The following is a 26547-nucleotide window of genomic DNA, read 5'->3' as shown; positions in this document are numbered from 1 at the left end:
AAACTTACCCTCCCAGCTTGGCCCATTAGTTACAGCAACACTCACTCTTTCCTGGAGTATTGAGGCAATGAGAGAAATTGGGTCTGTGATTTAAAGCAAAGAAAGGCTACTCAGTTTAGTTCTCCAATAAAAGTCTGCACAGAAATAGAGGACATGCATAAATCTGCTGCAAAATACATATTGTTGTCCTCAGAGAGGGTAGCTCAAGAGATTAAATGTTTTTAACTAGAATCACACAAATTAAATAGCATAACCTGAAGTGCCTGGTTTTCTGTCACCGCCACTGAACAAGAGATGCTGTAGAACAGTAACTGGAAGAACATTTTTCTAGTTATACTTAGACAAGGTTAAGCTCACCAATGAGGCAGTAAGCTTTAGTTTTGCCAAATCCTAAAAAAAAAAAATAAAAATAATATGTAAACAGCCAAATGTTTAAAATACCAGATGTCTTGATAATAGAGACAGATCTTCCTTCTAATGCCTGGTGTATATATCTCTCTCATGCAGCAAAATGGGTGAAATGCCTCAATTAACTGTGAAAAAGGTTTATGCTGGGTATGCACAATGTGTGCCCTCTGGGAACATAAGTAGGAACTTTATAAAGATCAATCAAAATAACATGTAACGCAAAGGATTTTGTGGTAATAAGAATTGCTGTGATGAATCGTAGAAAAGATTGATGTAATCTATAATCAGCTCTTAAAACTGGGGGGGAGGGAAATACAACACATGAAGGTGCAAATAGCACAGCAAAATAAAGAACATTATTCCCTGCAGGAGAAGCTTCTCCGAGTGACATGTGGTCACATTTGGACCACACATTCTCAAGGATGACAATTTGTGTCCTCACTTGGTTTGAAAACAAGCGCAGCAGGAAATGTTCTAACTACCTACACCTTTAAGAAAACTCCAGTATTATTCTATGATGAGCCTGGTATGAAACCTTACATATTATATTTTGGTCATTTTGATTGACTATTCCTTTGCTTTTGTGTTATGATAAAGAACAGGAACATTTAATTATTTCATCTTGTACTGTTCATTATTTCAAATATCTAAACATCTCTGCTTATGGTTCTTCTGATACTTAGCAGTCCTGAACAATCTTCTCACACAGCTATTGTCCATAAATCTACTTTTATTGCAGATCTCCAAAGCCCTTCCACTTCTGCTGTATTGGCATAATGAGACCATTCTGTTTTGCAGGTGGCTACAGCACCACAAGTATGAAATTACTCCACCCTACATATTCATCCAATATGATTTCTTTTGTGCATGCATTAAGTTGGGGGGATTGCTGCTGTTTTGATTTTAAGCTGTAGAAACCAAAATGAAAACTGGGCCTTTCTCATGAGAGATTTCAGTGTATCTAGTCCCCAGCACTGATCTGAGCTGTCTCAGTTTCAGCCATTTATCAGTTTGCCTTGTCCAAGTCATTCATCTACCCCATTCACCACAGGTGGTTAAGCCCCCTTGGTGTTTCTCAGATTTCTCTGGTTCCTATTAGTAGTTTGTGCCATCTGCAAATTGTGGGGAGAGAAAATAATTGATAAATGCTGACTACAATTAAAAAAAAAAAAAAGAAAATGCTATGAGTAAATTAGCAAATCTGATATTTAAGTAATCGATGGTTTAGAGGCCCCAGCTAATCTCCAGTTAAACTAACAGCCGTTTGGTGACAGTGGGCTCAGGTCCCTTTCCATTTGCCCCACTATGATACCATCCTGACCCTCTGCCTGCAAATTAAGTTGCCTTCATATCACACTTGTGTTTCCCAGCAATTATTCACCAGCTAGGAGTGTTTCTGGAAGTCCTGGCTAATTACCAGTTATTATTTTTGGCACTAGAGTTATGTTCTGAGAGGTGAACCACAAACATCTCATCAGCCAGTTTGGATAATATGAAAAATGGGATGCTTTCCTATTAGTGCTGTGCAGGGAGCTGAGAATACAGAGCTCAGTTCCTCAATCTGCCACTTCCTCACTATGTGAGTGCAGGGAACTAACCAGATGAGCCCTTGTCCTGGCAAAATATAAATTGTTCTGCTATAACAAAACCAGTTCTAATGCCATAAAAATTTTCCCCCTTAGTTCAACTCCTTTGATGCACGTGAAGAAGCTACCACCTTTATTCTATCAACATCTCCCACCTTGCTGGCAGTGAAATTATGTTGTTGGGCCTGAGGACCCATGGACAATTTAATGCAGAGAAGCAGGAGGACCCCATACACTTTTCCACTTGAAGGGGACTGTCCACAGCTAGTGATTCCCAGCCTCCTGTGAGTCTATGAACACAGTTCACAACACCAGCTTTGAAAAATACAGAACTACCTTTGAAAGGTTCCAGAAATCCAAGACATCATTACTGACTTTTTCTAGGCCAGCTGGAAGCATAGACTTCAAAGCACCCTGCTGAATAGAGGACTTTGCCTTATTCTGGACCTCATTTTTTCTAATGGACTTTTTTGTCCAGGTTCATACTGAATAAGGTAGATGAGAATGACAATGGACAGGCAGGTTAGTGAGCCCACCACCTCTCCAAGGCAGCTGCTCACTGCATTGCTGCCTTGCTCACCTAGGGAAGAGGTTTCTCCTAATGTTCAATCTAGAGCTGCCACATGCAGTCACCTCCTCTTCTATTATAAACATACTTATTTTTCAACAGTGCATGCACAGGGTCACCTATAAGCCACAAGCCTTCCTCCAGGCTGTTCAGCTTTTGCCTACAGGACAAAAGAAACACCCAGGCTGCTTTTTCCAAGGCAGCACTTGAAGCCAGTGCTCTTGGGTGTGTTCTTTAGAGAAAGCCCTTGAGTGTGGACCAAGCAATTTTGCTCTACTCTGTTCTTCACTGCTGCTATCCAAAGCCTTTTAATTATCTCAAGAAGGGCTAGACTACAGTTCAACAACCCAGGCTCTTCCCCATCTCAAAGAACTTTCAACCAAGATGCAGAGTTATTATTTTACCATTTTTAATTTGTATTCCTCTTCTTCCCCTAGCTTGCAAGTTTTAATTAATTTAGTTATTTGCTTAATTATTCTGCAAAAGATAGCATGGCAAAAATAAAGTTACTACCAGGAGATCAGAATAATTCATAAAGGAATCATGAAACGGTACAAAACTAAGCATATTTCAGATAAATCTCACTAATTATGGAACAGTACAAAACTACTTTAGATACATCATAGTCTCAAACCACATGATCCTGAAAATGTCTGAAAATCTGGGCCAAGTAGCAAAATTCTCAGCAATTAATTCTTTGCTATGAAATAGATGCAAAGAATAAAAAGACAATTTATAAAGTCAGTGACTGAAGTTAAACTTTCTAAAGAATTAATATCAGGTTTTTAAAATATAGCAGACAACAGAAAGAAAAAAAAGGAAATTTATGCTGAGTTCTCAATACATGGAAAGTAGAACTTTTGGAAGGCTCTCTGAAGAGGGGGCCAGTTTTGCTTCTGCTAGCATAGCTCCAACTGAGATACAAGACAGCAGTTTCATGTAACTTGCTCTCAGGAGAGGGGTCAGCTCTCCAGAGCTTGCCAGACCACTTTAGATTTATGGATTATGGTTTAACTGCTCCTTTAGTGGCACTACTATTTAAATTCTGCTTCTGGGCACAGCACAGGTAGGCTGAAGTTAATGGAAACAAGATCTCACCAACAAATTACTTGAAGTGCTTTAATATAGGTGCACGTGAACAGAACTATGGATGTTAAAGCTGAGTAGTAGCCTGAGGTAATGAACCTCCTTCAAGCCTTTTCCATTCTGTGTGTCTATAACTATCCCATTACCAAGCATCACTCCCACACTACTGCTACCAGTTAAACAGCAGAGGAGAACAAAAGGAAAACAGTATGGAAACAGCATATACAGTCTGTACAGGGGAACAGCAAGGACAAGGGAAAAAAAAAAAATCAACCTCAGAGATTATCCCTTCAAGAAAACCAGGAGATCAGGAATACAAGAAAAATGCTGGAGGTCTATCAAAAGATATGAGATGCACAGAAAAAAGCAGTAAGGAAAATGAAGGTGCCAGGGGTTTCCTGCAAGCAGATTTACATTCAGAATTTAAGCTGAAATTCAAGGGCAAAAGCAAACTGAAGTAGATCTATGACTAGAATGTCACATCTGGGGAAGGACAGCACAGGTGAAAGTGATATGTACACAGAGCATTCCAGGTCTGTAAATATTCATACTTGGGGTGCACTATGTATCATACACACTTCAGCAGTTGGAATACTGTCCCAACAGCCCACAAACCTCCTGAATAATTATGTTCTACAGTTGCATTTCCATAGTGAAAGATTGTATCAGAAGTACAGGGGAGGGGGGAAACATTAATTTCTCCAAAGTCCTCAACATACACAAATCAAAGCCTAACTCTTATACACAGCAGTGGAAGACACTTGAAAGACACCTCTCGATAGAAGAAACATTCATCTGCATGAAAGAGTTTGTTGGATCTTGCTGAGAAGCACTTATCCTCTGGAGCAGAATGACTGTCTCTCTTGGGCTAGTCCCAGTGTCACACAGGACAAAACCAGGCTCCAGTAAAGGACAGACTCCTTCTAGAAGTGCTGTACATTACAACTGGAGGGTTTCTTCCCATGGCTGCAGAAAAATGCAATTATATAGACCCCTATCACAGAGCTCTCCAGGGACAGCTACTTTACCATAGGAAAATACATCAGTGCTGTAAGCCAGAGTTTATCCTGTGTGTGCCTACATACATATAAAAACACAGTCACATGTTATTTGTGCTATGCCATTTATTAAAAATCCAATACACAACACGCAAGGTATGAAGATGAAAAGCCAACTTGCTTTCTGAATTGTTCTGGTCCAGTTCCAGTGTAAATCTAAACTTTGGTCAATTCAAGCACAGGAATATCATTGCTTAAAGAACATTACAACTGACTAGCCAGAGCTTTTTAAGCAGGAATTGATGAAATATGCCTGTAACAATTAACTAGATATTTTCATGATGGTCATATTCGTTGTAGATTTTAATAAATCTCTATCTCTATTTAATTATTCTTGTCAATTTGCTGATTGGAACACATTCTAACTAAAGGAAAAGACTATGGTAGAGGACACTATGTTCTCCTCCCTCCCTGCAATTTAATTAAGCTACAGCCTATTAATTGCAAGGTACATTCTAATGAAAAAAGTGCAATGCTAATTACCATGTTTAAAGTAACTATCAGTTTGGGTACATCAGTGGATGCTTAGCTGCCTGCTCACTGCATCACAGCTCAGGCCTAGAGGGTAACACATTTAGATGAAATGAAAGGGTATCTCAGTTGGCAGTACTTATTCTGTTTGGAGCTCTTTCAGGCAAAGAACAAACCCAGAATCTAGCAGTGATGCCAAATTATGTCTGGAGGTATTGGAGATGGTAGTTTAGTTAAACACAAAACACTCCACAGTACATTGAAAAATCCTTGGCTGAAGCTTTTGCTATCCTTAAGCATTTTACATTCACAGCAAGTAGCTAATTAAGATTAACTCTTATTAATCACCAGGAAACCATACACTACAATAAACTTGTTTTCATGCAAGATTTATCCTCCAGTTGCAGCTTAAAAATTCTGAACAAAAGTATTTTTATTAATTCTAGAGAGATATCTCTAGATGTATCTCTGCCATTTCCAGAGAGAAAAAAGATGGCACAACATCCCAGCACTTAACTCTCTACTCAGCAGGGAAGTACTGAGCAGTATTTCCAGCTGTCCTTCAAAACTGAAGGATGCTTCTCTGGAGAAAAAGAAAAGCATGCAGGAAAAACATTTGGGAAAAGAAGGATGGCAGAAACCCTTCCAAATCCAGTAGATCCTGAAGTCATTTATCCAGTTCACGCTTCTTAGAGAACTATAGCACTTGGGTGATGCAACTGTAGCCATTTAAGCAACTGTATAGACATTTAGTTGGCTTGAGGGAAGCTGGATGATCTATGCAGAGAAAGCCCCCTGTTTTCTGCCTTCCATTCCCACTGTATTTTGTGACATTTGGTTATCAGAAAGGCAGCCTTTACAGACTGGCCACCACCTACAGTAGAACTGGAACAGAGGGTCAGTTGGCACAATCACCATCTTTCTGCATAGTTTTGCCATTTCAGCTGAATGGGCTGTTTACAAGAAGGATTGTTTTTAGATTAAAACCAAATATGTGCACCTGTACCTTAAGTAATGGGAAAATGCATATACCAGGATTTCTTGTTTTTTGGGAAAAAAAAACACCCAGATTTGTGAATATGTGAAGCTTTGTGAGCCTGAAAAATGCCTGCAAGACTTGAAATGTATTCTGTTCCACTAATCCTGCTTGAGTTCCTAGTCTCAATATCATCAAAATAGGAAAACAGAAAAACATTTGATTTCACACCTAAACACGCAGGCAAACTGACATGGTTTCTCCTAAATAATTGTGCTGAACAGAAAGGCATTTTCTAGTGTCTAGTTTGTAGCTTTGCAATCTGGGCAACAATCTTTTGTGCTAACGTGCACAAAAATTAGATTCCTGGGTATTTCTGCTGAATACCAAGTAGGTAGTGTGTAGCTGTTTGTATATGAGAACCAGCAAGCACCAATACCTTGGTTTCTTTCGACGTGGCTATAAACTATTTTCCAGTGGGATATATACACATATGGATCTCTCAACCTATCTTCCTGAACAACCTGAGAGTGCCTGGAGAGCTAGTTAAGAGAGAAGTAGCACTTTCTCAAATAACATCATCCCAGCTCTAAGAAAAATGTCACTGTTCTGTTTCTAGAGAGGGTGAAGTGAGCATATTTATTCAATATATTCATACTGCTTAAGCCACATACATACTGCTTAAGCCACAGACATTTTAAGCTCACTAGACATTATGCTGGACCCTTGTCTAAAGCCAGCTAATGCACTCTTTGTATATACACAAAGTATTTTAAGTCCCTTTGCTACATTTTTTTGCAGTAATTGCTCAGTAATGTACAGAATAGAAAGTTTTCATGCATCTTGGTTCTCAGAATTATGCTGGATCACTTTGCTAAGGCCATGTGTAATCATCATCTGCAATGACAGCAATGTCTACAGAGCTTCTCCTTCCAGATCTTGCCACAAGTCACTCATGTTTCCCTATAGCATCCTAGAAACAAACAAAAAAATTGGCCTGTTCTGAGAAAAGTTTCTTTCACCAATCCACCCTAGGCTAAACTCTCAGGCAATGGTATTTTACTTCAGCAGCTTTACAACAACTCATAAATCCAGGAAATTCATTCTGGACTCCAATTTATGATCATGAACATTAAAAGGCAGCTTATGAACAGACAAGGGTGCTAATGTTTCTCAAGTAACGAGCTCCAAGAAAGTAGTTTGAAAGACAAAATTTCTCACTGCTCAGATTAAATTAACAGCTTTAAATTGACACAGAGATAGGCAATCTGTAACAATAAGGAGGTGTTTACACGTGCTGTTCTCTCCAGACAACCTTTCAAGGCCAGGCTCCTTATAAGAATTTTTCTTTAATTATGTCCAGCATCAATACAAATGGACAATTAATTAACATGTCTTTGGAAAGCAACTTTCCTTTGCACAGAGAATTTTTAAAGTCCTACATAGAGAATAATAGAGCTGTAGCTGAAAACCTCAGTTAAGCACATTTAATAACCTTCATTCAGATACATTATGAAGCTATTAAGTGTCTGCCATTCAGGTAATTATTGGAGGTTTGCCAGAGCTTCTACTGTCTCTGGGCCAAGACATAAGGAAAAGAGGAAAAAAAATTAGCAGGGGGAACTTAGTGGATCCAGCCAAGGAGATTTTCTCAGCAATTATGCCTGATTAGAAAATTGTCTGCTTCAAAGAACAGAAACCTGAAGCTTTATTAGTAATCAGAGATCTCAAATTTCTAATTAACTGAGAACTAAAGTACCACACATTTCACATTCACATGTGTTCTTGTAACACATAACCCCTGTTTTCTCTGAAGGACTAATTTGCCCATGAGATGAGGTAGAGGGGTATGGGGAATCTGAATAAAATAAATCCAGTTCTTCAGGAAATAATTTGTTGTAGTTTTTTTTTTTTTCTAGAAGTCCAGCTGTTTAACTGACCAGCTAACTACCCTAAATCTGCCCAGTTCAAGTGCAGATTTATACTACCTCTTACGTATACCTTCATTCAAGAGGAGATCAACCCAGACTCATTGTGAAGCAAACCAGGAAAACTACTGGAATTATGGTTTGTTGTGTTTCTTTTTATCCCAGTGGTAACATGGAGCGGCACAAAGCTGGGGAAGAAATCTGCGTGGCAGAAGGCTGCACAGGTAGTTCTCACCTGCACATTAATGCCCTCTTACCTCTGGAAGAGCACAAGCGTTGCCTTCCTTAAGGAGCAATCTGTTCAGAGTTTCCCACTCTTTGCAGTTTTTCAGTTGGAGCCAGAGGGCTCACAAGTGAGAAACCTACTGCAAACACTCACCTCTGCCCACAGGAACCAAATCCAGCACAAAAATGTATCCCTTCTTCTGGTTTCTGTGCACGAAGAGTGAGCCTTCCCTTTCACTGAGCTAGGCAGAGTTTAATGATGAGCTAAGGAAAAGATGAAGAACTGCATTTTCCAGAGCATTCATAAGTATCTGCTGTGTGCACAGGCTCTTGTGATGACACTGAAAAGGAACCTTTTGCAAGACTCCAGGGCTCCGAGTGATCACTAAGGACACAATTCTTCCATTCTCCTAAAACAATCTGACCACTCACTATTGCAAGGTGAATTGCCTGTCCTTTGGAGATCATCAACATGCCACTGGATCACACCAGTTCTCTCTTTTGGAGAGAAGCTGTAAAACAGAATTTCTGCTTCAAGCTAGGCAGCATTATTAGTGAAAGAGTGGGGTTTTTTCAGCTTTTCAGATCTGTGAGGGGCCATAAACAAAGTATACACTTCAGCTCAAAGTCTGGCTTGACAACATTTGCAGCACTAAACATAAATCTTCCATGCTGTTGAAGACAGCACTGGTAACTCTTTCCAAAGAGCCTTGCTGAAATACCTAGCAAAGTCTGGGCCAGGATATTTCCTTGCTTGATCTCTTTGCTGATATTGTCAGTAAGAACATACATTACATCCAGCTGTGGAAGCAGACAGAAGATCTCCCCTGGTCAGTGGCAACTGGAGTAAGACTGCCTTATTTCACAGATGGTAAATCCAAAAGTTATTATCTGGTAATGTCAGAGCCAACATTTAATCTATCACCTACAAGGACAATGAAAACCAGGGTGCCTGTCTCTACTAAATGTCCTATGGAAACAACTATAGGCAGAGAGGAAAAATCTCATTCTCCATTACATGCAGCATCAGTTTAACAGAAGTTTATAAACTTTCTTTATCCCCTGCTGCAATGATTCTGAAGTCATCACTGTACCTTCATAAAAATAAATCACAAAAGCTTAATTTATACCAAGATAAATACAGCAGCCACTGTAAGAGGCCCAGGTTCTCTTCTCCCTTCTGCTAAATACTGGATTTTGCAATTTCATCTCCTCCTTCTTCTAGTACAAGATTGAGACATGCTTTTTGGTTGTTGTTTTTTTTCTTTTCTTACACAGAACAGTTGCTATTAGAAAGGTTGGAAGGCAGCGCCCAGAGAAGGGTTGACTACAGCAGGTTGCTCAGGTTAGTTTACAGTCAGGTTTTGACTGTTTCCAAGGATAGACACTCCAAAACCTCTCAGAGCAACTTGCTCCAGTGGTTGATCTAAGACCTGCCAGAGTCAACAAGAAACTCTCTACTGACTTCTACACTGATTTACTTTGTACAATCCCACTCATTATTCAGGCTCATAAACACTCTAGAGAGACTTGGGAGTTTTCTGAAATCAAGTGCTCTTGCACTCTACTTTGTAAGGCAGTTTGATGCATTGGTATGGTCATGGTACATAAATCAATCAGAACAAGTTGGAGTCAAATAGCTTGATGTCTGTATACTTACCACCATGTCTCATTTGAAGACAAAAATCAATGTAGTTCTCTTAAATGTGGTCTCATAATTCACAATTTAAAGACAGATAACTTGTTTTCTGTTTTATACTGAATTTAGCTAGTTACTTGGGCTTTAAGGAGTTCTAATAATATCAAATAAAAATACCTTGGCTCAAGACCAAATTAAGTATCCTTGTAGTAACTCACTAATGGAATCAAATCCAAGACAATAGCAGAAAGGCTACACAGCTCATATAATCTTACTATGAAAACAGTGTTTTCAGAAAATTGAAAGAGTGTTGTTTCAGCTAACTCTGAAAAACACTCCACTAGTTTTTCATTATCTAAACCCAAGACTTCAGGAAATGTTTTGGTCCTTGGAAAGGACAATAGGGAAAATTAAAAGAAAAAAAAAAGCCAGCTCTTAGGAGCAAACAAATTTTGACAGAGCATATATATAATAAAGGCAAACACTTAGGTAAGAACTTTTTGCTGGTTCCATGTTTTTTTTTTTAGTTGTGTTAGCTTACACTAATCAATACATCAGAAAAAGCTAAAACTTTCTGGCTAAATCCAGGGCCAAAAGTGGCTTTCTGTCCTTTTTGACTCTTGACACTTAGGAGAAAAGCATGGGCTTGTGCTGGCCTCTGATTCTGGCTCATGAGACCATGAATCTAAAGCAACGTTTCAAGTTTCTCTTTATACATTATATCCCAATTTCTCTTTTACAGGAGGATCTTAGAGGGAAGGGGAGTGATAAAGGCATATCAAGCAGATTTGACTGTCTGCTTGTAGAGTTCTTTGTTATTCACTTGGCATCCTGTGAATGCCAAGCAATGCACAACCTTAGTTCTTTCCCTAATCACAAACCAAATGGACGTGGTATTTACTAGAAGAATGATGGTTTAATTGAAAAGAAAACTTTTCATAACTGAGGCACAGAAGCCATGAGAAACAACTACACAAACCCTGAATTGCTGAAAGCTGTGGTCAGCCCTTTCAGCAGCAAGTCTCAATTTTGGACTCCTTCAGCTAATTCTATTAGTTAATATGCACTTTCTTACATGAAGTAAACTTTTACACTTGTGGAGGACTCCTACAAAGAAGGCAACATTAAACCAGACAAAAAGATGAGCTTATCTTTTTTTTCCTTACCACATCACAGAAGCTGCTAATAAAACCATAATAAAGAGCTTTTTTTTTATGACAAGCTTTCCACCTCAGCATGTTCAAATTAATTATTCTGTAATATTCAGGACTCAGAAATGTACTCACAGTAGCATGATTGAAAGTCAATGTGATAATAGCACCCTGCAAGTTGTAGTGCTACTTGTCATAAGTGGAATGGATTGGAAGGTTTCAGTTGTATTTCTGCTGAGGGAAATAGAAATCAAAGAAAAAAAAATGAGAAAAGACACACTGATCCAAATGTCTAGATATTAGATAGAGGTTTTACTCCTAGTTAGCTTACTCATCTCACAACCAATGTTGGACAAGTCACCTGTGTCCCCAGGCAGCTCAAACTTAGATTCTGACAACCACTTAATGACTCTTGGACTGATCTTCACACTGTACAGAAATTTTGCCAAAACCTTCACTAAATGTAAATGGACTTCACTTTGCCACAAGAAACCCACAAAAACCTAGATGAGCCAAGATGCAATACTGCCCAGCAGGTGTGCAGACATGAGCAAAATATAAAAGCACTAGCTACTATAGTCACACACTCTGGAATGAAACTCTGAAGACACAGTTTGAGTGATAAATCTTTTCTGATCCTTTATCTCAAAGCTGATCTACTCTTGATTTTTATGCATCAAGATCTGTAGGTCCAGCTTCAAGTTGGTGGAACAGGAGCTTGCTGTTTCTCTCAGCAGGTCTTCGCTATCAGTTGCACATCTTGGACCTGTAGACCTGAATTTACGAGACTCCTGCAGCTCCTTATTGCCTACATGATAAAGCACAAAACTAGAAAGGACATAACAGGACACCAGTCCATCTGTGAGGACACAGGTACTGCACCTTTGTCATCAGGGCATCACTATGAACAACTTCCCTGACCAATAAATTAACCTCACTTCATAAAGGTGAAAGACTGACACATGGAAGTTTTAAAAGGAACACAGAGTCTCCAATTTAATCGTTAATCCTCAGAGATTCCAAACAGACAGAGGCTCTTAGCTCCAAGTGTTCAAATGCAGGCTACTGCGTGGTCCTCCCAAACCCAAAGGAGTGTTGCAGTCATCACACACTGTAGCATTAGGAGTTAGCCTCTACTTCATGCCTTTCTGGAACTGAACTGATACCCAACAACGGTGGGATGGAAAAAGTCTAACTCATCCTTGAATGATAGGATTAGGAGATGAAAATCCTGAACATTCTACACCCCATCTCAGGATGCTGAGCTCTCTCTTTTCACAGAATGAAGATAAATACGTATTATCAATCAGGCAGACTGGGTATTAAAGGTTTGCTGAATCAGAATAGACTAGAAGTGAGAACACTTAGCTGAACAGAAGCCATGCTTCATTTCATGCAGAATTGTATTATTGATTTTCTCGAGGTCTATGATTAATTTGAATACCCATTTATTTGATATCATTGAAATGAAAGAGTTTAAATTACTAGTTTTTTTGGTACTTCTGGCAACAGCTGAATTGAGATTTCTCAGTTTGCACCTTTTGCTACAAATAGAGTAAGCTTTGACTTGACTTCTGATCAAGTTTATACAAAACAAATGAACTTGCATCTTTTGAGGGAGAAGAGAAGATATGTGAACTGCTAAGAGAAAACAAGTGAAAGCTCTAGAGATTAAAGGTCTTTCATTTATCTGCAGAGCAGGCACAGCAGCACATCTGTACATCTCCAGCCACAAGCCATTACTGATGCTCTGCAGTGCCCATAAGATTTGTGTATCTGCTGTCTCTGAACATTCTGTTGCATTCTATGGGAAAGAGACTTTGGCCACCTTCATTCAGATGCAGCCCTTTCACACACACACACAAAAAAGTAAATCTATAATCACTAAACTGGTAAAGCAAGCATAGGACAGGTTTTAAGATAGCAGTCAGGTCACTGAAATACTTCCCCCACCACTGCAGAGAATACATCTGAGATCTGATTGCTTTCCTTCCCTTCTTCATTCACTGAAAACCCAAGGTGCATTTTCCTTCCCAGTCTGATGTTACATGGCTACAGTAGAGGGGCTTTTCTGTCAACTGCTGTACCAACAGGAGAACAGCAATTGACATGGACCACCCAGTGTGTGAGCAGTCCTTAGCAACACATGAGCTGGACTCTGTGCATGCACATTTATCACAGCCCTTACCAGTGGCAGTTGGTAGCCAGGGGGAGCTAAACTGGTACTCCAGGCTGAAGCTCTTCTACCATATGAAGACCACAATTATGATTTGCTACTCCTATCCTGTACAAAAGGCAATGAGTGTTGATGCATGCAGAGCATTTACCAGCTCAAACACAAGCCATACGAGCAAGCAATAGGTGGAGCATTCCCTGCACTGTCAGTGTGATCGGAGAGGTGCTCCACACGGCAAAAGAAAAAATGAAGTGAGGAATGGGTCAAGCTGGCAGTTCCCCTTGAGGCTGAGAGCTGGGGCTGCAGCCTCCATTGCCAACTGGTCTCCAGGGAGTGGCTGGCAGGAAGGGACCACCAGACTGGGTAGGCACTAACCCTGCTTGGGCCCCACAGCATCCCTCTGGGCATGAGCAGCAGCAAGCCCGGCTTCCTTTGCTGGCTTTCCCCCTCATCCTCTCCTCCCACTTGCCCCTTCTACCACAGCCACAGAAATTACAGGCAGAGGCTGTTTAGGCAGATTACCCGTTCCTTCCCAAATAGGAAAAGCAAATTCAAGTACAAAACACCCATCTGTTTTCCCTTCTTCTTTCCTTCATCCATTCCCCCCTTGAAATATACAAATCTCTTTCAAATGAGATCTACCTGTTCAGCAGAATTTTGAGACCAGCTCAACATTTTGCTCCCTGATGGACATCCTAATCCCTTTCAACACAGTCCCCCTGAGAAATCACAGCCTTGAAAACATTTCCTCCCTGAAGCACAGCACTCCCAGAATTAGTCACTGCTTTGCACCCCAGCCCTGCGCAGGCAGCGGGGCTGTGCGCGGTGTGAGCCCTGCGGTGGGGGGATGACATGCTGACACCTGCAAGCCAGGAGGCACTGGGAGACCTGCATGGCCCACAGAGCCTGGGGAGCAGCCAGCACCCTGCAGGTTCGTACTGGCTGTGCTGCTCCCCAAAAGTGAAGTGAGGGACAGATGAGAATCTGAGCTCACAATGTTCATCCCCATTTTCGCTGCTGCTGCCCCGGTGATCCTGTCCCTTACAGACTTGGCTGTTCTTTTAAACACCAGCACAGATAAACAGCACTATCTTCAGCTGCTTGTCACTACAGTTTTATATCAAGTAGAGAACAGTAATTATTTATTAAAAAAAATATTAATTGAAGCAGCTAGAGTGTGGCTTTAAGATGCTCCTCACAGGTGGAGACAGATGGTCAGTGTTATGGGCACAGTAAGATGTAAGAAATGAGAGCACAGCAACAGACATCTGAGATTAGGCTCTGCAAAAGATTTTTCTTTCCACAGGCTGGAACAGAGCTTCCTTGAAATGGCAACTCCAGTTTTCTGGTTACCTTAGAGCTGGAATACATCTGGGTCTTCGGTGCAAGAAGTTGTGAGGGGATGCTGACATCTACTACCCTTTGAGCACTTGCAAGAAGTGTTGAGAGGAAATGTCCAGTTTAGATTCTTCTTTTGCACACACACAAATAGATTCAAAATGTAAGCCACAAAAGGGTTATTTTCTAAAGGGTTATATTTCTAAATGTACTGCATGTAGACTGCAGTACATTCAGAGTGCTACATTAAGTTGATGAAAGTTGAATTATTTGGTTTTCTATTAAGCTAAATGGCTCATGAAAGTTCTCAGACCTGACACCTTATATTTTGTGTCCCTGATGTCGGCTGAAATTTCAGTCTCTTTAAATGCCAAAGCTGATGTTTAAAAACAGGGAACAAGTGCCTGATCAAAACTCCTTTGGGTTATTTTTTACTCATACTGTATCAGACTTTTGCTCAATATCCTGATATCAACTATTTCTCATCCTTACTAGAACAAGCACTTGTCAGGAATTTATGCAAAGAGATACAGGCAGTAGTGAGCTGCCTGCCTACAGTGTTTTGTCATAGGCATCTTGGCTAGAAAAGTAACTCTGCTGTTCTATTAATCTCTGGACATTCAGGGAACTTGTAACTCTCTGAGTAACCAAGAAAGAAGATTGTTTGGAGATTCCCTCCCCGCCCCATTTGCAGGAAACCTTTCCTTATTTTGCAGAGATCAACCATCTAAGAACCAAAACCTTGTATAATTCTGAAAGGGCATTTGGTCTGAAGATATTAAGGGGATATTACACCTGCAGCCAGGAAAGAAAAAAACAGGAGAAAGATTAGAGGATTCACCCCTCCCCTGCTCTCTCTTCCAGTTGTGAGGAAGAGTTCAAATGTCAATTGCCATTAAAATATCTTAAATAATGGTTCAGTACAACGGTCTGAAATTTAAAAGATAAGCCTTAACTTCTCTGTGGGGATATGCAGTGTAATATATTTTCAAATGCAAGTTTGGCTTTATTTTTTGATGTAAATCCTCATCAAAAGCTTCATTCTGTAATACATTTCACAGTTCATTCATGCTGAGAGGCACTTCTTATCTCCTGACCTGCCAGGCTGCAGGGCTGAACAAAACGTGTACAATTTGCTTTTAGCTGTTTCAGTGCATTGCACAGGGAGGAAAGCAGAATGCCTGTGGGGTTTCCCTGATCCAAGCAGCAGCCCTTTAAGCTGGAAAACCCAGTAAAAACCCAAGGCATTCTGTCTTCTTTGTTATTTTAATCTAAATTAATCAGCTCAGTCTGGCCATCGTTAATCAAGACTTCTCTTTCTGGAAATATATCCATCACCTGTATTACAATTAATGTTGAATGACTCAGTGTAAGTCAGAGACCATCAAGCATATTACAGCTCTACCTGTTAGAAAATGTGATAAAACAAGGCCTGGATGTTCCAGAGAAGAGAGACAGTGAAATACTATAATTAGAAAGGAAAACAGAGCAAGAACTCTTATTCTACTCAAATTCCTCAGTCTTACATATACTCAGCTAATTATACCAAAGCAGTGAATTCTGAGCTATTAAGAAAATAAAACTATTTTTACCACACTTTTTTTCCCTAAAGTTTGTTTACTTTCACAAGGGATGACCATGCAACTAAGTTTATAACTCAGTTCATATTGCTTTGCTCCCCTGCCTTTATAGCCCTGCTGTGTTCTGTGTGAAGAGGAGAAACACACAGACCTTCAGTATTGCTGCTCACACACTCTGCTGATTCACACTGTGGTTTTTGCAGCTCTCCTTCCAGGTCCAACACAGTTTTTTGTTAAGACAATGAATTAAGGACAGTTTTTCCTCTCAGTTCTCTGCAACATCTAGTTTCTTAGTTTTAACAGTTAAGAAATCACTTATTTCCTTACGAGTGAAATAATGTAGTTCCTTGCAATTAGTACAATCTTGTAAGCGTATCTGAACACAAACAACTCAGAGACCCATCTGGATATTCACAGAATAAACCACAAATAACCTATTAATGATTGTAAAGCACTTTGAAGACAAGAAGTGGCAAATACTCCCATCTATTAATACATTTTTTTAAAACTTGCCAGGGGCTCTAGTAACTGAAGCACCTTGCTGAGTGAAGAAAATTGCTAGTCTCTCTGTTACAACATGTAAAATGTGACTCAAGCAAAATCTTAATGGAACAGGAAACAAAACCAAAATGCCTATAAAAATTGGAAATTAAAAAAAGCACAACAGGGGGAATAAATCCTGAGCACTTTTTCTGTCAAATGCCACAATGATTATCCTTTGTTGTTTTATTTATTTTTAAATAAGCAGTCAGCTGCTACAAGAATCTTCAATAACAAAAAGATAAAACAACATTTTTGTTGAGAATGGCATTTTAGAAGGTTCCTAGAGAACAATAGACACTATAAAAACACTGCTTTCTTTAGGATGTTTTAGGAGATAATGACAACAGAAATCAGACTTTTAAAGAAGTACTGAAGAAGATAAATCAGATTTTTCACATGGGTATTTCCTCCAGAAGCAACATTGTCCTAGCAATCCCCTGCTCCTGCACCATTGGCTGCTGGGCTGGTAACCCTCCAGCCCTGTGCCAGGGTTGTTCCCACCTGAACAGCATCTGGGGCAGGAGCCAAACCCAGGACTAAGCTATGCCCAAAGTCTGAGGCTGCCCCTTGGGCAACATCAAGGAGGAAAACACAGTCCATTCTGTCATGCTCATGAAACTAAGCTAGGACACAGGTTATTTCTGCAGTGCAAGTTAAAACCTCTCTCAGCTCCAGAACCAACACCACATTATTTGGGGCATTAAAGTCCTCTAAAAAGGTAGATGAAGACTATGTCATGCTCTGGGCCAGCAAGAGTGCATGTTCTGTCTACCAGAACTACAGAACTTAAGTCCCTTTGGGGTCCACCTCAATTTTACTGAGCTCTTATTTAACTAGGCCTCTCACTGAAAAAAAAACAACCAGCCAAAAAAATCAAAAATCAAAATCAAAATCTGCCTTAGCAAACCACATGAGCACTAAGGTCACACACATTTCTGTGTTTCTGAAGTTCTTGAAGCCTTCCCAACCAAGAAAAGGTCAGACTGGCAGAAAAAGGAAGACACAAACCAATGCAAAGTCAACGCCCATTTGCTGGTTTTCAGTCCTCATCTCTCCATTACTTCAACAGCTCCGCTCATCTCCTCCTATGTCACAGATGAGATTTTAACAGACAAGTTTTCCTGGTTCCCTTATCACCCTTTACACTTCCCAGCTTTCAGTTTTACAGTCTGAAGGCAGTCTGTATGTGAATGTTTCCTCTGGAATGCTTTTAAACTGTTGAATGAAGACCTACTTGAAGGCCAATGCAAAATGATGAATCCTCGTTCCACGCTCCCTGTAAGAAGCAACTACAGCAACAGGGATTTAAACACAGTGAAAGGGGCTGGATTGGCCCTCCAAGGGCTGCTCTGCACCTAGGGCTCTGCCTTGGAGTAGGTGCTGGCACTGGCTGAACTGCAGCCCAGCATTAACTTTGCTCACAGCTGCTAAAACCAACCAACATGGTCCTTATAACCCAAATACACCCTTTCACCAGCAATTCCACCAGGACATGCTCCAAATTCATGACAGCTTTGGTCAAGCCAGGGTCAGTCCCATGCAGCACCTCCTGCCAGCAGGGTCTCTAACCTGCCTGCTCCTTCCACTGAGCCTCTCTCTCCATCAAGGATACCTGGTTTCCTGTTCACAGGTAACAGAGGCAGGCAGGGAAAGCAGGGATGGGTCACCTCCAGCCTTTCTAGGGGATTTCCCCAGCTCAGCCCCACAGGCAATAATGAGTGGTCCCCTCCAGGCCCCCTCCCAGAGCAGAGCTCTTCCCTGCGCCCTCAGCTACCACAAGCACCATTCCCAGTATTTTCAGCAGGAGAAAAATTGTAGTCAAGGTCTATTTCCAGATTGAAAACATGATCTCTGTAGCATATAGTCCAAGCAATTAGACAGTTTTATATATGACACGTTCACAGGAACTAGCTTATTAACATTCCATTCAGTAGAGGCAAGGTAGCTAGAAATGACTAATTAGCAATTTCTAGATATGGAGTTACCTTTTTCCTTATAAAAGCCCCAATGCCCAGGAGTTTATAAAATAATTAAGGTTTTAGACCAGATATGAAATCTCACAAACAACTTTCAAATTATGTTCCAAGCCATCCATTTCATACAAAACACATCTATTCTACAGCAGTATATTACTTCTGCTGGAAACACAGCATGTTTTAACATATCTGCAACCTCACAGACATTTGTGAGTATGCACCCATGATGTAGTCCTGATTTTTGTGGTGTCACAAAGTGAGAGTCCCCATTCCCTGACAAGGGCCAAACAGGACCATCTGTTAGCAGTACTGAGGAAACCTCCTTGCTCTGAGTCCATGTAATTAGCTATCAGACTCATTTTAGGATGGAGATCATACAGAGATGAGAGTTTAAAGTGGGGAAGTCTGTCATACCTGAGCATCTTCGAAATTTATCAAAAGCTTTTATTAGATTAGGATATGCAAATTTGCAACAAGGTTGGGCAAGACCATTTTACATTTACAAGCTTGTTTTCCTGTAGCTCATGAAAAAGTAACTAAGATAAATCAAGGTATCCAGGAAATCTGATATTTATGAGACTATAAATAGCAATGTCTGGAGCTTGTCTGGACCAGTAATTCTGATAGATACATACAGCTCAATGTGCAAAATCGACTCCAACTTTGTCTGGATGCAAACGTTGAAGTTTAATTATTAGAAAACAACAATCTTTTAGATAAACTTGATGCAAGAGAAACAAAGCCAAGGAAAGAAGGATAAACACAGACCTACATTGAGACATGCACCATCTTAACAGTTTGTGTAAGTGAAATAAAAAATTGGAAACCTGGTTCTATTTAAGTAACATTTCAGTGGCCATGACTAAGCAGTGGTTTAACAAGTATTAATTGAAGAGCACACATACACACTTTTCTGAAATGATTGCCTTCTCTTTCCAGAGAGTAGAGCTGTGGGAGCTGTTGTTGATGATACAGAACAACAAATTCTTTTTTCTGTGCTTCAGGAAAGGGAAGACTTATGGCAGCTCTTATAAAGTCACTTGGTGAAAGTTCTACTATTCATCTGTCTCAGCATCAACATCCTGCTCCATGGCAGCTGCATCGGGGTCTTCAAGGACTCCTGTTCTGGGTGTTTGGAAAGGGTCTCCTGATCCTGCCTACGATTAGAGGAATCCCTCATAGCTGATCAAGACCACAGGATACGCATAACTGAGAAGAGCCCACTGTACATCACACTTGAGTTTTATTACCACTCGAGCCCCATGCCACCAGGCATAGACATGCTGGCACACCTGCCTGCACCCATAGAGCTCTGGTAGCTCTCCCACCAGCCAGCCCCTGTGCTAGGGCCTGGGAACCCTGGCCTGCCCAGAGCTGCCATGAGAAGGTCCTTCCTCTGTGCTCAGAGGGAGAAAAAGAGCCAATGCTCTCATAAAAAGCAATTAACATTTACACCCCCCCGCCCCCCCCCCCCCATAAACAACCCCCTACTTGATTCATCTCAATGTTTATTGCTAATCATTACTAATTCATTTTTCATGCCCTGCATTGTAACAGCAAAGCTATTCAGTATTCATGAGGGCTGGGAACACAGGCTAAGGTCCTCCCACACTGCCCGAGAAGGATGTGAGTGCTTTGGCTCCCTTTTCACAGTGGGGAGGTTTGGCTTTGTGCCCCAGGAGCAGAGAAGCAAACTATCCTGTATGCAGCAACACACACTCTGCTTGTATGTGCAGCCCTCAGAACACAGGGACAAAGCCTGGAAATCCTACACCACATTTCACCTTCCTCCATGTTACTCAGAGGAGGTTGAACAGGACATGCTGCCCTGTGGGCATCAGTCACCTCCTGCCACCTTGTCACTGCATGACTCCACACCAGAGATGTCTCTCATCTTTTCCCACAAACACTGGACTAGGACATTACCTCAGATAATGTAATGAAATAGGACCAACTCTGGTGCCCTCCAACACTGGCAGCAGGGCCTGACAGTCCCTCTCCAGAGAGCAGCTGGCTGCTCTGCCCACTTGTAAGCTCTGTTGCCCTTCAAGCTGAGAAACAACTTGGGGTTGATTTCCACTGCCCACATCTTACTCATTGTAATAAGCACAACTAGGTCCTTCAGCAACAGATCACCTGCAAGCTACAGCCCTGCATCCATGAACAGCCTTTCTGCAGCTTTGGCATAAGTAGACTAGACACTTTTTGCTAAAACAAACAAAAAACAAACCTCACTAAAAAAACCCAAACTAAACACAACCCCACCACACAACTCAGGACAGCAGTACAAAGGCTTTCTCCCAAGATTCCTTCTGCAGTCACCAGATCTAAGTGTTACATAGAAAAGATGTCATCACCCTAAATATTAATTAACAGCACTCTCGTTGAAAGGTAGAGGGGAAGGATCACCTTTCTGCACTGGTTCCCCAAAACAAAACTTTGCTGTAGTTTGATACACTACAATTCTCCACTGAGATTCAGAGAGGACTAAAAATGCACTTAAGGTCTATAGCTTCCCAAAATTTTAAATGAACTATGTACACACCATCATATAATTTCCTTATTCCATCCATGACTCCTGCTACCCTCATTTCACTCACAGAAATGCCAAAGGAAAAAAAGGCTCATTTGCTGAAAAAAAGACAATTCCAGAAGTGTTTGTATTCTGCTCTGCTCAAAATTCATGGCAGTGACCAAGTATTATGCTTACAGGAGAAAACATTACTCAAGCTAGCTTCTGAGATCTGCTGACCAAATATCTGCTTTCTAAATACAGCATCCTGAGTGACTATAGTTTTAATAGCATGAGGAGTACTCTCTAGCTCTGGTTTTAGAAAGCAAAAGATCAGTCCCAGGTCAGTTTAATGCAGTCTGCTCTTTGCTATGATATTGCTTCACTGACAGCAGTTAACTAAGGTCAGCAATACAAATTATGCCTTTTTAAATTACAGTGTAGAAACACCCCCTAGGAGCACAGAAAGGGTGTGAGATTTAGCAGTGACCCAGGAGCTCAGTCATTAAGCACACAAGGGGGAATATTCTCTTCCCTGTGAGTGCATTTCCCATTAATGCTAACAGCATGTTGAGAAGAAAATATACTCCATAAACTTTCATTACTCACTTTGTCCCTTGCTCTTTGACAAATGAGTTACTAATATAGACTCAGAGGTAGGTAACACATCCACTTCTCTCTATACCGATGCTACAGAAAACCAGAAAGGCTCTTCCTTGCAAGAAAACACTCCTACATCTCACACTGTGGATCTGATTAAATCCTGGTTTTAAGCCACTCAGTCCTAGTCAGCATTTGAGCAAGACTCATAGACACATTAACACTCCCAGAAAGGAGAATCCTCTTTCTTCCCTTCTCACCTGCTGTCCTCATACTCCTGCCCCCCCTACATTGCACCAGCTGTGGTGCTTGTTTGATCATTTGCAGAGTCAATTCGCACCATTGACTGAGCAGAAAAATAATAATTTCTCTTCTAGCCTGGCAGAAAACTCGAGCATCTCTAAACATCTCACTCACAGAGAAGGTACTTTTGTCCACAGTTAGCTGGCATCCTGGTAACATTCCAAGTGTGTAATTACTTTCTGGCCATTCACATTCCCATGACGCTTCTCTGCAAGATACAGCTTTTTCATGTCCTAAACCAATTGTGAAAGAGCTGCCATGTGTCACTTTACCAATGGCCAAATGTTGCTGACAAATAAGTTAACTCTGAACAAGGAAAAACACTGGTCGAAAATGAGGAAAAATTGCAGGTGTTAAAATGTCTGCTTTGGCTGCCATTACACAATTCACACACAAATGGAAGATGGAGTCCCTCATCCCTGTGAAAAATGGCCAGTATGGTGAAGTTGAGACAGCCTCTCACTGAGGAGCACTCAGAAGTAAAAACAGTTATGGGAGGAGACAGTCACCAGAGCTATAGGTACACAGCAGTCCCAGCTAACAAGGGAAGAAAAGGGAATTTTGGGAGAGCTACCAAGGATGAAGGTATCCTGTTTCCTGCAGCTCCCTGATAACACCAACAGCTGCCATCAGAGCTTGGAGCTGAAGCTCTCATCCTTGCTCTAACCTTGTGGCTCAGGGCTGGGCAGGACACTTGATGCTGGCCCAAGTTTTCAATCTGCATTTCCATATATTGGAAAAAAACCCTATAAGATAGTGATATACAGCTGGAGATCCCCTCCTCTCCCAGAATTTGTTGCTTCCAAAGCCTCTGCCAAGCTCCCTGTGCAGCCATTCCACACTCCTTTTCTCTGTTACCTCCCAGGTCACCAGCTCATAAACCATGAGTCCCTGACCCAGCACATCTGCCTCTATTACATCATAACAATGGAAACACAGATTTTTTATCATCAATACATTTACAAGGTAGTTGTTCAAAGCCCTCTTGCTTCCCTTGAGAACTCAAAATAGCTTGAAACAAGAATCCAGTATTTAGAACATGCAGGTCTAAAATAACCCCATAGCCTTAGTTGATCAATCTGTATTCTAAAGTAATGTACACAATCCACCAGGATTTCGGGACAAACTAAAAACTAGCTCAGAAACAAAACCAAGCAATGCATATTTAGTTGAGCTTCAGAGCACTCCTGCTCTCTGCAAGCCTAACACACCTGTGCAGCTACACAAGCTCCCTGGCACACAGCCCAATGCTTCTGCTAGACTAAAGTAACTAGCAAGCCTATTCACAACTAAATAACCAAGTAAAAAAACCAAACCCAAAAAAACCCCAAACTAATATATAAGAAAGACTTCAGAAACACTCAATAGACTTGAAACAAAAGGTTTTGAAACTCACAGGTGAAAATTGTAAGCTTGAAGGCATTCTGAGAAACAGAACATTAAATAAATGATTTTACTTGAGAATAAATAAGATAAACATACCTGAAAAAGATCTACTGTATCTGTGCAGTCCTCCAAGCCATTCAAGGATACCAGGGTGGATAGACACTGAAGTTACTCCTTTGAGTCTTGTCTTGCCTGGTATCCAGCCTTCCTCCCATTAGTACTCAGCTCAGGTGCTCGTGTAGCAGCAAGAGCCACTTCTAACAAGGGCCCACATTTCACACACTCTTTTTGAGTAGAAATTTTGCATTAAAAATTAATCTTAGCAAGAATACTAACACTATATTAGTTAATGTAACTCTAGCATCAGCATAAAAACACACATAACCCTCCAAGCCTCACTGAGACACACTACAAGGCAGGACTCAACCCAGAATATATATCACAGGCTTAACGGAAACAGCTGCAACTCAACAATAAGCAGGTGGGCTGAGTTATGGGAGATTTGGTCCCTGGCAACTGAGCCTTCACCTCAACAAGCTCTGCTTGCAGCAGCTGAGCAGAGTTTGGGTTTGGGGGTGCAGAGCTGGGGCAGCCTGGGAGCAAGCACCCAGAGAAGTGGTCCCTAATGGCTCTTTCTTTGTCCAGCTGCTGTCCCTACAAGGGGGTGCTGCCAGGCAGTGTTTTGCCCTCAGGCAGAGCCTGTCTCCCTGCACAGGGGCAGTTCTGCCCTTCTCTTCCCTCTCCCCCTCAGACAGCAAGCACCAGCCTGCCCGACTGCAGACTCCCACCAAGGTGCAGAGGCAGCACTTTTCATGTTGGCAGGGGCTCATGGCATATCAAAGGGCAAAACAGGCTCCTTTGAATCAAAAGCTCTCTGCAGCACACACCTAAGTACAGAAGAGAAAAGCTTTGTGCAGGTAAGGATTGCTGGCTGTTATCATGCACAGATTCCTCTTAAAATTCACCTGCTATGCATGAACACGTAGGAAGTGCTGACACCAATAGGCATGTGAAACCAGTGCCTCCATGAGCAGTTTTCATATTGAGCAGGTGCACTGAAACCACCACTACAGCCACTACATTGGGAGCAGCTGGTGCTGTCTGGTGTTGAAGGCTGGGTCGTTTGACTTTTGTTTTGAGAGGATTTTTTTTTTCCTAATCATAGGTAAAAACTAGTTGTTTTAATGAGATACCTTGACTTTCAGAGGTACTGAAATCCATAAAATCTTGGAAAGGTTCAGGACTTCAGAAAACCAGATTATTCCTTATCAGGCCTAGCTATTAACCAGAATAATTTTTTTAAATACTTTTGTTTGAGTTTCTTCAGCAGCTATTTTAGGAGCCATTTCATAGCTTGGCCTGACACTTGATCAATTCAAATCAGTATTAAACGTAGCACTTTCACCAACAGTACATTCACTGCAAATTGGAAAGTAAGCATCTTATATATTTAATCACTGAGCATAGTTCTTGTGAGGCTTTGACTCGTGATAGAGCACATGAGAGACATTAATTGGAAACAACTTTTAAATACTCAGTATTCTGTGTGATAGCATCAATGATCAAAGATGCAGAGAAATTCTACTTATTAATTAATAAACCAGGCCTTAAAACACATATATGGAGCAAGCAGAATTAGGAAGCTGTCATTCACAAAACATAATCCAGTATTTTCTGTTTCTTTTCCCACCTGGCTAACCACAAACAGTAATGACAAAAAACCTAATGACTTCTTGAGGAAAAAATCAATGCCAAATTGGCCTATTGAACCAATTGATTCTAATTGCAAAAAGAACACTATCTAAACTTCAGTTTTCTGACTAATTACTGTAAGAGCAAAGGCATGAAACTAGGAGAGAAAAGAGAAGGGATTAATGATATTTTTAATGGCAAAACCTGCATGGGAAATTGAAAATTCTAGTCTTATAGTGATGTTGATATTCACAGCAGGTTTTCCAATCTGTATGAGTTTTTATCATAGATCACTCATATATAAATACTTACTTCCTTAATGGACATTCTCCCTTGAATGAAAGCAAATGTGTAGAGAAGCAGAAGGTCATAAGTTAATTGCTATTGTCATTTCTAGTCAATTACTGCCTACACTAAAGCTGTCACAAGCAAGAGAGAGAGAAACACCACCACTAATGGTGAATTTCTTGGCTTTTATCCCTGTGTCAAAACATTATCATTCTGTAATCACAGGCTTTCGTGCAAAATAGCTCAAATGGTTGAAATTCCCAATGCAAAGCATTTTCAAGTATCAGCAAGGAGCAGGATTAGGCACTTGGGCACTGCTGAAGTTTTTATTAAAGTGGTACTTAGAGGAACTCCCAACCTAAGTGTGGGGCAACCTTTCCATTGCATATGGAGACAGGCTGCTCCGAGGGGCTTTTGAATGGCAGGAGGGTGGTGGGAAAGGCAAAGAGGAGGACTGATCCTGTAAGAGGGAATTTAACATGTCCCTCCAATGGATATTCACTACCATGAAGCCTTTCTTGGAATTCAGTTTCAAAGGTTAGGGAGTAGGAATCCTGACTTTCATCAAGAACACACAAACCAAGTTTATCCTACTTTCCTGTGCCTCAGATTTCTAAATCCAAATTATGCTGGGAGTGCTCTTGCTGATAGACACCAGGGTTGCTTTCTGGCTTTGTGACCACTAAAGCCATCTCTGTTACACAATGAACCCTGACAAAAGATGCTGGAGAAGATCTGGACCAAAGTACCTCTTGAAGAGAGAGATGCTCTCCTGGGAAGGGGGAAAACACACTCAAATCTCACTTCATAAAGCAGGAATTTCACCTGTAATCCAGTGCTCCAGCCTCTTGGGAGAGGAGCTTGCCCCTCAGGCTCCCCAAATCTAGCTCATAGTTTCCTTAGCACCTGCCTAGATTCAACTAGTGCTATTCTGTGAACAACCTTAATGTCTAAAATAAACTCAAATGAAATTTGTTGCACATGTGTCACTTCTACAGTTTATTTTTGGTTGAAACTAGTTATTTAAAGGTGTCCAATTTATGAATGAGTTTGACCA

At 40.9% G+C, this 26547-nt stretch overlaps 1 protein-coding gene across 7 annotated transcripts in view; it reads right to left on the bottom strand.

Annotated features, from left to right (window-relative positions):
* KCNIP1 (potassium voltage-gated channel interacting protein 1) overlaps positions 1 to 26547 on the bottom strand; it is a 334144-nt gene that overhangs the window by 45811 nt on the left and 261786 nt on the right. Inside the window, exon 1 of one of the 7 annotated variants that reach the window (XM_051631419.1) lies at positions 23607 to 23625. The exons of the other annotated variants lie outside the window; for them this stretch is intronic. The gene's annotated coding sequence lies outside the window, so the exon portion shown is untranslated. Of the gene's footprint in view, positions 1 to 23606; positions 23626 to 26547 lie in introns of those variants that run through there. 7 annotated transcript variants of the gene reach the window in all.

Source organism: Apus apus, chromosome 13, assembly GCF_020740795.1.
Source record: "Apus apus isolate bApuApu2 chromosome 13, bApuApu2.pri.cur, whole genome shotgun sequence".
Taxonomy (NCBI): Eukaryota; Metazoa; Chordata; class Aves; order Apodiformes; family Apodidae; genus Apus; species Apus apus.
This window is presented reverse-complemented; position numbering and strand designations above follow the sequence as displayed.